The 6,501-nt window shown below is 45.6% G+C and overlaps 1 pseudogene; it reads left to right on the top strand.

Annotated features, from left to right (window-relative positions):
- Positions 1-975: 975 nt before the first annotated feature.
- On the top strand, positions 976-1,864 carry LOC121099887 (annotated as a pseudogene).
- The last annotated feature ends 4,637 nt before the right edge of the window (positions 1,865-6,501 follow it).

Here is a 6,501-nt window from a genome sequence, read left to right on the forward strand (position 1 = left end):
TGTTGCTCTCCCTTGAATTTAGGGTGGTTTGTTATGCAGCAATATTGCAACCATAGCTCACTAATACACACTAGGAACGCTTGCCTAATTTAGAGTTTATACATAGAACGTAATCTAGTAAACTTTATATATCATTTCTACGATTTTTCTTTCCAAAGGAGTTCTTTCAAAATGTATAACTTGATCTTGCTCATTTTTATCTCAGTCGTAATCTTGCCTAAAATCTTATTAACATTCCGAGATGGGCAGTTCTTTAAAAGAAAGTTCCCTCTGAGTTTTGGACTCGATAGATGTATCACTTATTTTACCACACCCCACTGGAGCATCACAGGGAAATGGGGCAATTTGCTAAATGAGAAGGTAGTCTCTTACTTTGAAAGTTCTTTTTCTTCCAAGGCCAAGAAGAGATACCAAGACTTTGACATCTTTGTTCTAATGATGTGTGTACATTCATACTCTTTAACTGGAAAGTCCTTTTCCAAAAGAACCCAGTGTGGCCATTGCCTTCCTGAAGCAGAGGACTCAGACCATTCCTGCTCTCCTCCAGTAGACTGCACCATCTCTCTGAATCCCTACTGGTGCAGAAATTCTCCAATTATGCTTCTACGATGGTCTACCCTATAGCAAGGGAAAGCAATGACCCATATCTATGTATGTCAACCTCAGTAGGTCTCAAAAATAAAATGTCAGTTGAAAATAACCAAGATGCTAAATGATACATACTCAGTAGACGACTGGTGCACTTTAAAAACAAAATACAAGGGCGCCTGGGTAGCTCAGTCAGTTAAGTGTCAGACTCTTGATCGCAGTTCAGGTCTTGATCTCAGGGTTGTGATTTCGGGCCCCGCGTTGGGCTCCATGCTGGTTGTGGAACCTACTTAAAAATAAAAACTAAAAACAATAAAACCAAAATACATATCCTTTTTGCCTGTGGATGCCAGCAAGTAAATTTGTTCAAGTTTCTCCTCTTGCTGGCACGTCTAAGTCAGTCTCCCAAAGATTCTGAGCAGCTGCAGAGCTCTTTGTGGGAGCTTCGAAACAACTGATGAGTCTGAGGACCCATTCTGAGCAACCCAGAATGCTCACGGGCTTTGTAGTAACGAGAGATCCCAACACTAAGTGCTTTAAGGGTGGGTGGATTGGAGAGTTGTGGAACCGAAGAGAAGATTCTCAAAGACCTGGTGCCCACTTACCTGTGAAAAAGACTTTTTGTTGGTGACATTAAAGAAGACGATGAAGAACGTCACTTAAGAGATTATTTTGAACACTATGGGGAAATTGAAGTCACTGAAGTCATGGCCGACTGAGGCAGTGGCAGGAAGAGAGTCTTTGCTTTTGTGACCTTTGATGACTGTGACTTCCTAGACAAGCTGTCATTCAGAAATACCATCCTATGAATGGCCACAACTGTGAAGTGAGGGAAGCCCTCTCTAGCAAGAGAGGGCTACTGCTTTGTCCAGCCAAAGAGGTTGAAGTGACTCTGGAAACTTTGGTGGTGGTCATGGAAGTGGTTTTGATGGGAATGACAACTTTGGTCATGGAGTACTTAGTGGTTGAGGTGACTCTGGTGGCAGCCATAGTGGTGGTTGCATATGGCGGCAGTGGGGGTGGCTGTAATGGATTTGGTAATAATGGAAGCCACTATGGAAGTGGCAGAAGCTATGATGATTTTGGCAATTACAACAATCAATCTTCGAATTCTGGGCCCGTGAAAGGAAAACACTTTGGAGGCAGCAGCTCTGGGCCCTATGGTGCTGGAGGCCAATACTCTGCCAAACCACAAAACAAAGGTGGCTATGGTGGTTCTGGCAGTAGCTGTGGTGGTGGCAGAAGGTTTCAATTACCACCAGGAAATAAGGCTTAGCAAGAGAGGAGAGCCAGAGAAGTCACAGGGAAGCTACGATAGATTTATTTGTGAACTAAGCCAAACACCGTGGTGGCAGAACCTAACTGCTACAAAGAAGACAAGTTTTAGACAATATTCATGTGTATGGGCAAAAAACACAAGGAGTGTATTTGTGGCTTTGTGACTAATTGTATAATAGGGTTTTTGGGTTTCTGTTCTGTATAAAGTTGAAGCATTTCAATAAAGAGTCTTAATACAGATTTTTTTTTTTTGCACCCATATCGTTGATTGCTAAATATAATAGTCTGATCATGATGCTGAACAAATGTGTCTTAAAACCAGTACAGGGGTGCCTGTTGGTAGAGCATGTGACTCGACTTCGGGGTCATGAGTTCAAGGCCCACACTGGGCATAGAGCTTACCAAACAAAACAAAACAATATAAAAATAATATTGAAAGTTGCTTATGGAGAGAGATACAGAGACAGATAGAGAGGGGGTAGGTCACTGAGGGGACAAGTACTAACCTTCTGATAGTGGCTGTCTCCAGGGAGTGGAGCAGGAATGTAGCAGGCACTGATCACCTGTTGGGACTTGGGTGATATCTGTAATGTTTTATTTCTTTTAAACTTGACTGGAAGCAGGCCACCTGGGTGGCTCAGTCGTTGGGCGTCTGCCTTCGGCTCAGGGCGTGATCCCGGCGTTATGGGATCGAGCCCCACATCAGGCTCCTCCACTGGGAGCCTGCTTCTTCCTCTCCCACTCCCCCTGCTGGTGTTCCCTCTCTCGCTGGCGGTCTCTCTCTCTCTGTCAAATAAATAAATAAAATCTTTAAAAAAACAAAAAACAAAACAAAAAACTTGACTGGAAGCAATTTGAAAAATACTAACCCTTGTTAATTCTGGATGGTGGAAATATGGCTGCTTATTTTGTTGTTCTTTGCTCTTTTCTGCAACTTTTACATTTCTTAAAAAAATAAATCTGTCTTTTCTATCCCCACAGCACTTCTACCTGTATCCTAAAACTTGCCAGTCTGCCCCCTCTCACTTCCTGACCCATGTGTCTGTCTCCCCTACCTGCCCATGACCTTTCAGAGGACTATTTTGTGTCCCATGGTGCTCAGGCAAGCCAGGATACGTTGATCTGTTGAATAAGTGGTGACCGAGCACGTGTGTGCCAGGGATGTGCAGGGGGCTGGGGACGGCAAACAAGACCTCGCTTTCCTGAAGCTCCCAGGGACGGGGGATCCTGGGAGTGAGCAGGCAGTTTGGATGATGGGGAGTGCACGGGCTTAGGAAGCATCTAAGAGGGGTGCCTACCAGAAGTGGTAGGGACAGAGTGGGAAGGGGCTGGGGAAAGCCCCCAGAGATCTGAAGTAGAGGCAGCCCAACGAAGGGATGGGAGAAAGAATATTTCTGGCCAGGATGACAGCTTTCCGGCAAAAGCTTCAAGGCAAGAGACAGCATGGAGGATCGGAGGAACTAGAAGAAATTCAGGGTGGTGGAGTATCAAAGGGCAATGGGGCTGGAGAGGAAGGTGCGGGCAGAAGTGTTGGGTGTGGTAGCACGGCTCCTGTGAGGAGGAGACTCGGGCTTTAAGCCTGTTTCCTCATCTACAAAATGGGGATTAAAATGACCTACTCCAAGTTGCTGTGAGAATTCAAGGAGGTGATGAGCACAAAATGCTTGGTCCTTGGGCAGGGCTCAGTAAATGGTAATTACTATCTTTATTTGGGGGCGAGAAGAAAGCCATAGAGAGGTTTTAAGAGGTGGTTCTGACAAGGGCGAAATTGGGTTTTACAAAGACTGCTTATGTGGCGGCAGTAGGGAAAGGCAGCCAGACCCGTCAACGGCTGCAATGGTTTGGGGTATCTGCCTCTGTGTTTGCACTATTTCAGGGACCATTTCCCCATCTTCAAGAGTCTGAGATTAAAAATGTAAAAGAATGGGGCCCCTGGGTGGCTCAGTCGGTTAAGTGTCTGCCTTCGGCACAGGTCGTGATCCCACAGTCCTGGGATCAAGCCCCATGTCAGGCTCTCTGATCTGCTTCTCCTTCTCCCTCTGCCTCTTTCCTGGCTTGTGTGCGCTCTCTCTCTCTAATAAATAGATAGATAAAGTCTTCAAAAAAAATGCAAAAGAAAAAGAAAAATTTCCAAGATGATTCCTATGCCTGGGAGTCTCTGCCTTCCAGCCCCCGCACTTACGTCCTTAGGCCAGGGATGCAGTCTCCAGGTTGGGCTGCAGATACCATCTCCCACGTAGGTGACCCCACTGCCTGCCACCTCTGTTATGGGTAATTCAACTAGCCCCTCCCCACCTGTGAGCTACAGCCAATTAGAAGGCGTGAGGCCAGCTGTGGGTGTGGCTGCAGCCAGAGCCAGGCATCAGAAGACTTGACCGGGGGCGCCTGGGTGGCTCAGTCCATTAAGCGTCTGCCTTGGTCTCAGGTCATGATCCCAGTGTCCTGGGATTGAGTCCCGCATCGGGCTCTCTGCTCAGCGGGGAGCCTGCTTCTCCCTCTCTGCCTGCTATTGCCTGTGCTTGTGCTCTGTCAAATAGATAAAATCTTCAAAAAAAAAAAAAAAAAAGAGTTGACCAGTTCTACCTTGTGTATCTGCAGGCCAGGTCCCTTGAAGAGTAAGTGAAGGGAGACGAATTACAGGGCCTTCACACATTCAAAGTCAGGGGGTTGAAAAAGGACTTCACCAGGTCTGTGCAGCAACAGTTCTGTGAAAGCAGCTTACGCAGCTCCTACCGTATATGTGAGGCACTGTTTTAGGTGTTTCAGGAGTCAGGAGAGCCCAGGGTGAATGAAACAGAGTCCCTGACCTCAAGGAACTCACATGACAGTATGAATATGTACAAAGTGGTAATAAGTGCTGTAAAATAGAAAGTGTCATAAGGGTGATGTAGAATGGGAGGGGCTACACCTTTAGGAAGGGTGATCTGGGAAGGCAAAGATCTGAGGGAACATGTAGAAATGGGGGAAAAGAACATTCTGAGCCCTGGAGACAGCAAATCAAGTCAATGTATCATAAGGTGGGAGCATGCCTGGTCTGTTCAAGGAACTGCAAAAGGTCTGTATGTAAGTTCTATTCAAATTGCTTCTATCTCCTCAGTGAAAAGGGCGAAGACACTGGAAGTGTAAGATTAGTTATGACTCACCTATCACCTTGGAAGTTAAAAATTTGGAATTTTCTAGAACACTCTTTGAGCAAAGTCCCAGAAGGAACTGTAGAGATGAGGTCTCCATCACTGCAAGAGGACAGGACACCACAGAGGATTCTTAAATCAGTGTGGCCGAGTCCTCTTATTGTCAAGAGGCCCTACCAACGTCAGATTCTGTAATGGGAGATGCTACAGAAAGAACCCTATCAGAGGATTAGCCTCTCCCTTCTAAACAAAGAAAATGTGTAGGAGAGTACTTTTCTCAAGTATGTGAAACCTAACAGAAGCACAGCTGCGAGGCAGAATGCTCCCCAGTGTAAAAGACTACACGGATGGAATTCGGTGTTGTAGGAGCCCAAGACTTGGAAAAAGCCAAGAAGGGACACTGGGCACTGTTTTTCCTCTGGACAGAGGAAGAACATCCTAGAAATCATGTTTCTTCCTGGGACATGTCGTCGGTGTGGTGTGAGAGAGCCATGTTTTCAGTCATTCTTTTACTAGTTGCCATTGGTTAGAGAGAGAGCTGAGAACGGAGCACTTATCATAGCCTAACCTCGTGCCTAGGAGGATGTGATAAACAGCAAGACCTGTTTTACGGTAAACGAATGTATTTACACTCTCTCCCTTGTAGTCTCATTAGCAAGTCAAGCTCTATTCCAAATAGGCTAATATTTGAAACATATTTTCACTTGAATTTGTAACTCCTTTCTCCCTCCTCTGCCAAATGAGAAAGTAAGGTGCACTATTTAAAAATCACACCTAAAATACTTGTTCAGCAACCCACCCCACTTGGGATGACTTGGATGTGAATGAGTCTCAGTGGTTTCCAAATACCAAATTCTGTCACAAGATAATTTGCAACCACTGAGTAAATTTTATTTAGGATTTATTTATTTAGAGAGAAAGAGTGAGAGTGAGCTCAAGAAGGGAGAGGGAGAGAAGCAGACTCCCTGCTGAGCATGGAGCCCGATGCAGGATTCTATCCCAAGAGCCCGGGATCATGACCTGAGCCAAAACCAAGAGTCGGACACTCAACCAACTGTGCCACCCGGGCGACCCCCATTGAGTGAAATTTCCAAGGTTCACTGCAGGCTCAGGTCACCCAGAAGTGGGGTCTATACATGTTCTGAGCACAGGACAGTCCTCAGAAAATGGTAAAACCTAATGACATTATAGGTAAAATTTTAACTTATTACCAAGCTGTAAGAATAAAATAACAGGGGTGCCTGGCTGACTCAGTCGGTCGAACCCCATGCTGGGTGTAGAGATTACTTTAAAAAATTTTTTTAAAAAGATTTTGAGAGAGAGAGCAGAGAGGCAGAGGGAGAAAGAGAATCTCAAGCATAATCCATGCTGAGCACGGAGTCCCACGTGGGGCTCGATCTCACAACCCTGAGATCATGACCCGAGCCAAAATCAGGAGTTGGATGCTTAACCCAGGTGCCCCCCCCCCATTTTTTAAAGGATAAAATAACAGTCTTGAGAGTTA

The sequence above is a fragment of the Ursus maritimus genome, unplaced genomic scaffold (assembly GCF_017311325.1).
Source record: "Ursus maritimus isolate PB19 unplaced genomic scaffold, ASM1731132v1 scaffold_33, whole genome shotgun sequence".
NCBI lineage: Eukaryota > Metazoa > Chordata > Mammalia > Carnivora > Ursidae > Ursus > Ursus maritimus.